This window comes from Nerophis ophidion, linkage group LG15 (genome assembly GCF_033978795.1).
Source record: "Nerophis ophidion isolate RoL-2023_Sa linkage group LG15, RoL_Noph_v1.0, whole genome shotgun sequence".
In the NCBI taxonomy this organism is placed as follows: domain Eukaryota; kingdom Metazoa; phylum Chordata; class Actinopteri; order Syngnathiformes; family Syngnathidae; genus Nerophis; species Nerophis ophidion.
The window spans coordinates 47,667,960-47,680,307 of record NC_084625.1 but is presented as its reverse complement, the minus strand read 5'-3'; positions in this window follow the sequence as shown (position 1 = coordinate 47,680,307).

Sequence of the window (12,348 nt, the reverse complement as noted above, 5' to 3'; positions counted from 1 at the left end):
CCACAATAAGACAGTCCGATACCCCATACTCTCTGAGCACTGCCCACAGGACTTCCCGAGGGACACGGTCAAATGCCTTCTCCAAGTCCACAAAGCACATGTAGACTGGTTGGGCAAACTCCCATGCGCCCTCAAGAACCCTGCCGAGAGTATAGAGCTGGTCCACAGTTCCACGACCAGGACGAAAACCACACTGTTCCTCCTGAATCCGAGGTTCGACTATCCGACGTAGCCTCCTCTCCAGTACACCTGAATAAACCTTACCGGGAAGGCTGAGGAGTGTGATCCCACGATAGTTGGAACACACCCTCCGGTCCCCCTTCTTAAAGAGAGGAACCACCACTCCGGTCTGCCAATCCAGAGGTACCGCCCCCGATGTCCACGCGATGCTGCAAAGTCTTGTCAACCAAGACAGCCCCACAGCATCCAGAGCCTTAAGGAACTCTGGGCGGGTCTCGTCCACCCCTGGGGCCTTGCCACCGAGGAGCTTTTTAACTACCTCAGCGACCTCAGCCCCAGAAATAGGAGAGTCCACCACAGATTCCCCAGGCACTGCTTCCTCATAGGAAGACGTGTTGGTGGGATTGAGGAGGTCTTCGAAGTATTCCTTCCACCTATCCACAACATCCGCAGTCGAGGTCAGCAGAACACCATCCGCACCATACACGGTGTTGATAGTGCACTGCTTCCCCTTCCTGAGGCGGCGGACGGTGGTCCAGAATCGCTTCGAAGCCGTCCGGAAGTCGTTTTCCATGGCTTCCCCGAACTCTTCCCATGTCCGACTTTTTGCCTCCGCGACCGCTAAAGCTGCACACCGCTTGGCCTGTCGGTACCTGTCCACTGCCTCCGGAGTCCTATGAGCCAAAAGGACCCGATAGGACTCCTTCTTCAGCTTGACGGCATCCCTCACTGCTGGTGTCCACCAAGGGGTTTTAGGATTGCCGCCCCGACAGGCACCAACTACCTTGCGGCCACAGCTCCGATCTGCCGCCTCGACAATGGTCCACTCGGACTCAATGTCCAGCACCTCCCTCGTGACATGTTCAAAGTTCTTCCGGAGGTGGGAATTGAAACTTTCTCTGACAGGAGACTCTGCCAGACGTTCCCAGCAGACCCTCACAATGCGTTTGGGCCTCCCAGGTCTGTCCGGCATCCTCCCCCACCATCGCAGCCAACTCACCACCAGGTGGTGATCGGTAGAAAGCTCCGCCCCTCTCTTCACCCGAGTGTCCAAAACATGAGGCCGCAAATCCGATGACACAACTACAAAGTCGATCATGGAACTGCGGCCTAGGGTGTCCTGGTGCCAAGTGCACATATGGACACCCTTATGTTTGAACATGGTGTTTGTTATGGACAAACTGTGACAAGCACAAAAGTCCAATAACAAAACACCACTCGGGTTCAGATACGGGCGGCCATTCTTCCCAATCACGCCTCTCCAGGTTTCACTGTCGTTGCCAACGTGAGCGTTGAAGTCTCCCAGTAGGACAAGGGAATCACCCGGGGGAGCACTTTCCAGTACTCCCTCGAGTGTTCCCAAAAAGGGTGGGTACTCTGAACTGCAGTTTGGTGCATAAGCACAAACAACAGTCAGGACCCGTCCTCCCACCCGAAGGCGGAGGGAGGCTACCCTTTCGTCCACCGGGTTGAACTCCAACGTGCAGGCTTTGAGCCGGGGGGAAACAAGAATTGCCACCCCAGCCCGTCGCCTCTCAGTGCCGGCAACGCCAGAGTGGAAGTGGGTCCAATCCCTCTCGAGAGAAGTGGTTCCAGAGCCCTTGCTGTGCGCCGAAGTGAGTCCGACTATATCCAGCCGGAATTTCTCGACTTCGCGCACTAGCTCAGGCTCCCCCCCCCCCAGTGACGTGACGTTCCACGTCCCAAGAGCTAGCTTCTGTAGCCGAGGATCGGACCGCCAAGTGCCCTGCCTTCGGCTGTCGCCCAGCTCACAATGCACCCGACCTCTATGGCCCCTCCTATGAGTGGTGAGCCCATTGGAGGGGTGACCCACGTTGCCTCTTCGGGCTGTGCCCGGCCGGGCCCCATGGGAACAGGCCCGGCCACCAGGCGCTCGCCATCGTGCCCCACCTCCGGGCCTGGCTCCAGAGGGGGGCCCCGGTGACCCGCGTCCGGGCGAGGGAAATCTGGGTCCATGGTTTTTCATCTTCATAAAGGTCTTCGAGCTGCTCTTTGTCTGATCCCTCACCTAGAACCTGTTTGCCTTGGGAGACCCTACCAGGGGGCTTTATGCCCCCGGACAACATAGCTCCTAGGATCATTGGGACACGCAAACTCCTCTACCACGATAAGGTTGCAGCTCAGAGAGGAGATAATTTTGCATAATTCACACAAATTTGTATGTGATTACTGAGGACCATTTAAACAAAAAAAAGTTCAAATTAAATATGACATGATCCTCAGAATCATTTAAAAAGGTTTCCCTTTAGGTGACCTGTTTTTTATGTCCTCATACCGTCAGAAGTCCCCTAAAGGTGTGTAAACGGAACGATTTCCCCATTAAGTCAGCATTGCCAGAACACAGACACACACACACACACGCACACGCACGCACGCACACACACACACACACACACACACACACACACACACACACACACACACACACACACACACACACACACACACACACACACACACACACACACACACACACACACAGGTTACCAAGTTTTTGATCAGAACTTGTGGGGACCACCCTTTCTACAGGTTGTGGAGGCATAAAAAAAAATTGGTAAAATGGCCACTGCCCAGTTAGCTCATACACGTCTTTAAATCTCTGGATTGATGAAGTAATGTGCTGATCATTCTTACTGGGGACCCTGGGGGTAAAAACGAGTTAATATGGTTCATGGGGACCAAATTTAAATAAATAATTTTGTGAAATTACCACAAATTACTAAGGACCATTTAAAAAAAAGTTCAAATTAAATATGACATGATCCTCAGAATGATTTAAAAAGGTTTCCCTTTAGGGGAACCTGTTTTTTTGGTCCCCATACCATCAGAAGTCCCCTAAAGGTGACTGTGTAAATGGAGTGATGTCCTCATGAAGTAAGTATTGCCAGAACACACACACACACACACACACACACACACACACACACACACACACACACACACACACACACACACACACACACACACACACGCACACACACACACACACACACACACACACACACACAGGTTACCAAGTTTTAAATCAGAACTTGTGGGGACCACCCTTTCTACAGGTTGTGGAGGCATAGAAAAATGAGGTAAAATGGCCACTGCCCAGTTAGCTCATACACGTCTTTAAATCTCTGGATTGATGAAGTAATGTGCTGATCATTCTTACTGGGGACCCTGGGGGAAAAGGAGTTAATATGGTTCATGGAGACCAAATTTAAATAATTTTGCATAATTCACACACATTTGTATGTGATTACTGAGGACCATTTAAACAAAAAAAAGTTCAAATTAAATATGACATGATCTTCAGAATCATTTAAAAAGGTTTCCCTTTAGGAGACCTGATTTTTATGTCCTCATACCGTCAGAAGTCCCCTAAAGGTGTGTAAACGGAACGATGTCCCCATTAAGTCAGCATTGCCAGAACACACACACACACGCAAACACACACACACACACACACACGCACACACACACAGACACACAGACACACACACACACACACACACACACACTTCCTGTGCTTTGTTTCCATGAGAGCCTGACTATGTGCCAAACAGGAATTGCATACTTTGTCCTGCTCCCCGTCATCCTGCTGGGACGCGGCACCTGCCCTTCCACTTCCACTTCCGTGTTTAATGTTGCATGTGTCCCGAAGCCGCACATGAATCAGTTCTGTCATATTTAAACAGAGTTTGAGGATTTTTGGTGACGGAAACATTCCAAGAAAACAATGAATTGTTTGATCATTTGCAAATTGAAGCACTTCTGTCTATTATTGAGTTAGTCGCTGATGTTCTGACTCAAGGATGGCGACATGAGTCATTCCAAGGGCTGGAGCACAAAATACTTGTAAATATGATTCTTGACTCCTAATGGAAGGTTTATAAAGACAGAGCCAAAAAAAGTTTTTGTCCTGGTTAGGGGAAGGGAATTGATGAAGATTTTTTTCCGGTTCTGGTTCCCCTTACCGTATTTTCTGGACCATACGGCGCACCGGATTAAAAGACGCACTGCTGATGAGCGGGTCTATTCAGGTCTATTTTCATACAAGATACCATTTTAAAAGAGTCATATCATGATTTTTTTCTAAATTTAAGAGACTTCCTTGTCGTCTACATAACATGTAATGGTAGTTCTTTGGTCAAAATGTTGCATAGATTATGTTTTACAGATCATCTTTAAGCCGCTTTCTGACAGTCGTTTCAGGATGCGCCGTTTTGTGGGCAGTCTTATCTTCTCCCCGTCATCTTTGTTGTAGCGGTGTAGCGTGCAAGGACGGGAGTGGAAGAAGTGTCAAAAGATGGCGCTAGCTGTTTTAATGACATTCAGACTTTACTTCAATCAATAACGGAGCAGCATCTCCTCATCCGGAAACCACAACACCGTGAATTTGTCCCGTGAAAAAACGTCCGACCAGAACACTCTAATAAGTAAAATTCCTTGAGTGAATAAAGTAAACTCACTATACCGGTATGTTTTAGCGCTTTCATGGCAAGTTTACTGACGGATAAATGGTAAATGGGATATATTTGTATAGCGTTTTTCTATCTTCAAGGTATTTGAAGCGATTTGACACTTGTTCCACATTCACCCATTCACACACACGCATTCACACACTGATGGCCACCCATCAGGAGCAAGGATTAAGTGTTTTGCTCAAGGACACAGTAGACGTGACTAGGGTGGTAGAAGATGGGGATCGAACCAGGAACCCTCAGGTTGCTGGCACGGCCACTCTACCAACCATGCCATGCTCTCCCAGATATAAGCCCCAGATATAAGAAAGAACTTTACACTACTTTATGTTAGAAATGGCAACAGTGGAGGATGAATGTCCCATAACGAGAAGATACCATGAATTGATTAACGTGGACCCCGACTTAAACAAGTTGAAAAACTTATTCGGGTGTTACCATTTAGTGGTCAATTGTACGGAATATGTACTGAACTGTGCAATCTACTAATAAAAGTTTCAATCAATCGGAGAAAATGAAGAAGATTATCGACTACGATGTCGACACGGACTACAAAGGTGGAGACGCGCAATTTTTCCAAACTTATGCAGATCCCAAATACACATCAGCAGGTACCAAAAGGTAAGAAAAGTTGCTTTTGCATAATATTGCAAAACAAAACACCAGATAATATGTCTTACCTTAAACACACACCATAATAATACTGGTAAATTGAGGCACAGTACAATCCATCAAGCAGTGCGACTTCATAGCTTACCAAAGTCCTACTAAAACATTTTCATTGATTTTTGAGCTCCGTGTGTAATGTTCTATATTTCTCAATGAAATGTTGGTGTTTTTTTTTGCTGCCATCATATTGTAGTCCACACATATCTCTTATGTTTGACTGCCATCTACTGGTCACACGTATCATTACACCATGAATTGATTAACGTGGACCCCGACTTAAACAAGTTGAAAAACTTATTCGGGTGTTACCATTTAGAGGTCAATTGTACGGAATATGTAATGTACTGTGCAATCTACTAATAAAAGTTTCAATCAATCGGAGAAAAAGAAGAAGATTATCGACTACGGTGTCGACACGGACTACAAAGGCGGATATGCGCAATTTTACCAAACTTATGCAGATCCCAAGTACAAATCAGCAGGTACCAAAAGGTAAGAAAAGTTGCTTTTGCATAATATTGCAAAATAAAACACGAGATAATATGTCTTACCTTATACAGACACCATAATAATACTGGTAAGTTGAGGCACAAGCAGTGCAACTTCATAGCTTACCAAAGTCCTACTAAAACATTTTCATTGATTTTTGAGCGCCGTGTGTAATGTTCCATATTTCTCAACGAAATATTGTTGTTTTTTTTTGCTGCCATCATATTGTAGTCCACACATATCTCTTATGTTTGACTGCCATCTACTGGTCACACTTATTACACCATGAATTGATTAACGTGGACCCCGACTTAAACAAGTTGAAAAACTTATTCGGGTGTTACCATTTAGTGGTCAATTGTACGGAATATGTACTGAACTGTGCAATCCACTAATAAAAGTTTCAATCAATCGGAGAAAAAGAAGAAGATTATCGACTACAGTGTCGACACGGACTACACAGGCGGATACGCGCAATTTTTCCAAACTTATGCAGATCCCAAATACACATCAGCAGGTACCAAAAGGTAAGAAAAGTTGCTTTTGCATAATATTGCAAAACAAAAGACCAGATAATATGTCTTACCTTATACACACACCATAATAATACTGGTATGTTGAGGCACAGTACAATCCATCAAGCAGTGCGGCTTCATAGCTTACCAAAGTCCTACTAAAACATTTTCATTGATTTTTGAGCGCCGTGTGTAATGTTCTATATTTCTCAATGAAATGTTGGTGGGTTTTTTTGCTACCATCATATTGTAGTCCACATATATCTCTTATGTTTGACTGCCATCTACTGGTCACACGTATCATTACACCATGAATTGATTAACGTGGACCCCGACTTAAACAAGTTGAAAAACTTATTCGGGTGTTACCATTTAGAGGTCAATTGTACGGAATATGTAATGTACTGTGCAATCTACTAATAAAAGTTTCAATCAATCGGAGAAAAAGAAGAAGATTATCGACTACGGTGTCGACACGGACTACAAAGGCGGATATGCGCAATTTTACCAAACTTATGCAGATCCCAAGTACAAATCAGCAGGTACCAAAAGGTAAGAAAAGTTGCTTTTGCATAATATTGCAAAATAAAACACGAGATAATATGTCTTACCTTATACAGACACCATAATAATACTGGTAAGTTGAGGCACAAGCAGTGCAACTTCATAGCTTACCAAAGTCCTACTAAAACATTTTCATTGATTTTTGAGCGCCGTGTGTAATGTTCCATATTTCTCAACGAAATATTGGTTTTTTTTTTTGCTGCCATCATATTGTAGTCCACATATATCTCTTATGTTTGACTGCCATCTACTGGTCACACTTATTACACCATGAATTGATTAACGTGGACCCCGACTTAAACAAGTTGAAAAACTTATTCGGGTGTTACCATTTAGTGGTCAATTGTACGGAATATGTACTGAACTGTGCAATCCACTAATAAAAGTTTCAATCAATCGGAGAAAAAGAAGAAGATTATCGACTACAGTGTCGACACGGACTACACAGGCGGATACGCGCAATTTTTCCAAACTTATGCAGATCCCAAATACACATCAGCAGGTACCAAAAGGTAAGAAAAGTTGCTTTTGCATAATATTGCAAAACAAAACACCAGATAATATATCTTACCTTATACACACACCATAATAATACTGGTATGTTGAGGCACAAGCAGTGCAACTTCATAGCTTACCAAAGTCCTACTAAAACATTTTCATAGATTTTTGAGCGCCGTGTGTAATGTTCTATATTTCTCAATGAAATGTTGGTGTTTTTTTTTGCTGCCATCATATTGTAGTCCACACATATATCTCTTATGTTTGACTGCCATCTACTGGTCACACTTATCATTACACCATGAATTGATTAACGTGGACCCCGACTTAAACAAGTTGAAAAACTTATTCGGGTGTTACAATTTAGAGGTCAATTGTACGGAATATGTAATGTACTGTGCAATCTACTAATAAAAGTTTCAATCAGTCGGAGAAAAAGAAGAAGATTATCGACTACGGTGTCGACACGGACTACAAAGGCGGATATGCACAATTTTACCAAACTTATGCAGATCCCAAGTACAAATCAGCAGGTACCAAAATGTAAGAAAAGTTGCTTTTGCATAATATTGCAAAACAAAACACCAGATAATATGTCTTACCTTATACGCATACCATAATAATACTGGTAAGTTGAGGCACAGTACAATCCATCAAGTAGTTTCGGCTTCATAGCTTACCAAAGTCCTACTAAAACATTTTCATTGATTTTTGAGCGCCGTGTGTAATGTTCCATATTTCTCAATGAAATGTTGGTGGTTTTTTTGCTGCCATCATATTGTAGGCCACACATATATCTCTTATGTTTGACTGCCATCTACTGGTCCCACTTATCATTACACCATGAATTGATTAACGTGGACCCCGACTTCAACAAGTTGAAAAACTTATTCGGGTGTTACCATTTAGAGGTAAATTGTACGGAATATGTACTGTACACTGCAATCTACTAATAAAAGTTTCAATCAATCGGAGAAAAACAAGAAGATTATCGACTACAGTGTCGACACGGACTACACAGGCGGATACGCGCAATTTTTCAAAAACTTATGCAGATCCCAAGTACAAATCAGCAGGTACCAAAAGGTAAGAAAAGTTGCTTTTGCATAATATTGCAAAACAAAACACCAGATAATATGTCTTACCTTATACACACACCATAATAATACTGGTAAGTTGAGGCACAGTACAATCCATCAAGCGGTGCGGCTTCATAGCTTACCAAAGTCTTACTAAAACACTTTCATTGATTTTTGAGCGCCGTGTGTAATGTTCTATATTTCTCAATGAAATGTTGGTGGGTTTTTTTGCTACCATCATATTGTAGTCCACACATATCTCTTATGTTTGACTGCCATCTACTGGTCACACGTATCATTACACCATGAATTGATTAACGTGGACCCCGACTTAAACAAGTTGAAAAACTTATTCGGGTGTTACCATTTAGAGGTCAATTGTACGGAATATGTACTGTACACTGCAATCTACTAATAAAAGTTTCAATCAATCGGAGAAAAAGAAGAAGATGATCGACTACGATGTCGATACGGACTACAAAGGCGGATATGCACAATTTTACCAAACTTATGCAGATCCCAAGTACAAATCAGCAGGTACCGAAAGGTAAGAAAAGTGTCCTTTTTATTTTAATTTTTTTTTCTTTGTCATGAAAAAGGGACGTTTGTGTCATGAAAAACGGAGGTTTTTGTGGTTGGTGCACTAATTGTAAGTGTATATTGTGTTTTTTATGTTGATTTTATTAAAAAAAATAAATAAAAACAAATAAAAACATTTTTTAAATTTTTTTTAAAATAAAAATTAATAAAAAATTATTCTGCGGCCCGGTACAAATCGGGCCACGGCTCGGTGGTTGGGGACCACTGTTCCAATGCACATTAGATTTTAAGTGCGCCTTATAGTCCGGAAAATACGGTACTGTTGAGTACCGGTATCAATTTCCAGGTACCAGGGATTGGCACGGCATTGAATATGAAACGTACTCATCCCTAGTTCTAATGTGTTTAGCGCCAAATATTTTCAAATACATTTGTATGAGAAACTTTAGATTGATACTTACTAGCTACCCTGCAGTTGTTTTAAGAACTGCTTCATTGATCGCCATAATCTTGAAATTGGCGCCATAACTCCCCTGTTATTTTCTAACTATGAGACAAGTTTTTCAAGCAGTTCTCTTTGTCCGTGAGTGACCGGAAGAAAAGCTCCGACTTGCTCGTGGAGGAGTCACTTGGCGCCACCTCCTGGCTTGCTTACTAAAGTATGTTTGTTGGATCAATATGGTGTATATTAGCATTCATACAATGTGTGTACTGTGTATATTATGGCCAAAAGGGATGTTGTGTGTTTGTTGACATCCAGGAGTTGAATCCACAATGAATTTATCAGAAGCTGCTACTGGACCGAGCCCAATCAAGGGACTTTGTTCAACTGGAATTGGAAATGAGATACCTTTGCAGCTCCGGCCTCGTGTCTTGTCTCCTGGACTACAGGCCGGGCAGATGGAAACGCTTGAGTCGACTGGCTGCTAGATTATGTTCCTTCAAAAAGGTAAGAAGATCTGTACTGGAATGTGCACGATACTGTAAACAAAGCAGAGAAACATTGATTGTTACACAGATGGGCAATAAGGCTTCAAATTTACAGTACATCTTAATATACTTTATAGTCTCCAGCGATAACTATACATACCATGATTTGGTATATAGAACCATTTCAAAATGGGTTACTCTTCGAATAATTATGTATAAGTATGCTTTAAAGGCCGTTGCTATAGTTATTATCAATTGTGCTGTGTCAGGTTCAAACACTGATGACATCTATTAAACGGACAAGAAGCAAGGAACCATGCAGAGACAGAGTTCAATTTAGCTCATGAGGAGAATGCATGGAGCTGCACGCTTAGTGAAAGGTTCAGCTCCCGCGTCTCTCTATTCATTCTGGAGTTCCACAGTCAACATCACTGAGGCCGCCTCTAAAAGGAGTGGTCACATATATTACGCAAAGCAGGTCCAGTACGCACAATACGTGACGGAATGTGCCGGGGCCTTGTGATTTCGCCTTGTCTCTGCTTTGTCCGCGTACTGTCGTCTTGCCTGCGTTGAGGTCCTTGTTGTTTCTTGGCTGTTAGCGGGCTAAAACAAAGACAACATCCGCGGCTGAGGCCACCCCTCAGACAATAAGTTTTTGTCCTTGCACAGATAGAAAAAGTACAGCTGAAGCACAATAGCTAATAACTATAGCAACGGACTTTAAGCATACTAAAGTTGTGTGATAATATATACACACGATTATTCGAACAGCTGAAGTTGTACTTTTCTATCTGTGCAAAGACACAACTTGTGGTCTTGCTTTGCGAGTTTTCACTTGTCAGCAGTTTGGTTCCAGACCCCGCCTGCTGACAGCCAAGGACGGACATCGAATACCTTGGCGCGGAAAGGACAGAGACAGGGCGAAATAATCAGTGTCGGCACATTTCCATTCTGAATCATGGATTGTGTCTACTGGGGGGCTGCCTCAGTGGTGTTAACTAGGGACCTCCCAAATAAATAGAGGAGCACGCGGGACTGTACCTCATACTTGCCAACCCTCCCGATTTTCCCGGGAGACTCCTGAATTTTCTAATCTTCATTATTTACTTCAAGTTATTACATTATGTCTCTCTATATACATATATTTTTTTATTAATTTTGGCCAAAGGGGGCGCATTTCAATTTCCTACACACACTTATTTCATATGTTGGCCTGCGGGGGGAACACTTCAAGTTTTTACACACACATGTTATTTCATATGTTGACCAGAGGGGGAGCACTTTGGGCAATCCAGCTGTAGAAGCTAACCGTTAATGGCCACTATAGTCTTAGTACCGCAGTGTATTTGTCCATCCTATGGTCACATTTGGGAGGCTGGTTGTCTTACGTCAGGACCGGAAGTCGTAAAATCTGCAGTTCATGAGTAGGGAAGTCCTTCTTTAGCTCCCTTTGCACTTGTCAATGTTTACTTTTGTACGCAAATAAAATCAACAAAAAAAAAAAAATCCTGACTTTGGAGCAATGTTCACGGACTCTAGTATTTGGCTCTCTATTAGACGGAATGGTTTTCCGTATTGGGACCATATGGAAGGTACTTTTCCTTGTTGATGTTTCAAGAATGGTAGAAATACAAGAACGAACACACACACACACACACACACACACACAATTTTGTATTTGATCCCTTCTTAAGAACTCTGAAAAATTGGGGAATTTTTAGTTTGTAATTGGTTTTCAAATCTTCATTATTTATTTCAAGTTATTACAGTATGTCTCTATAAATTTCATTTAAAAAAAAAAATGTTGGCCAAAGGGGGAGAACTTCAAAATGTTTACACACACTTGTTATTTCATATGTTGCCTATAGTGGGGAGCACGTTCAAAACAGACACACAGTCAATTTGAAAAATCTCTCTTTTTTGGGACCACCATCACTTTGATGGATTTCACCACCAGGGGTGCAAATGAGATCTCTATTTTTTGTTTTTTGTAATGTGCTTAAGGCCGATGACAAACGAGACCCGGACCACAGTTGGCCCCTGTACCGCACTTTTGGGCAACCCAGCTGTAGAAGCTAACTGTTAATGGCCACTGTAGTCTTAGTACCGTAGTGTATTTGTTGTCTTACATCGGCACCAGAAGTTGTAAAATCGGCTGTTCACCTGGTTGTTTTTTTCCGAGGGTGACTAGGGAAGTCCTTCTTCAGCTGCCGTCTTGTTTTATCACATATTGCTGCCTTTGCATCTGTCAGTATTCACTTTTGTATGGACATTAAATCAACAAAAAAATCCAGACTTTGGAGCAATGTTCACGGACTCAAGTGTTTGGCTCTCTATTTGATGCAATGGTTTCCCGTATTGGGACCATATGGAAGGTACTTTTCCTTGTTG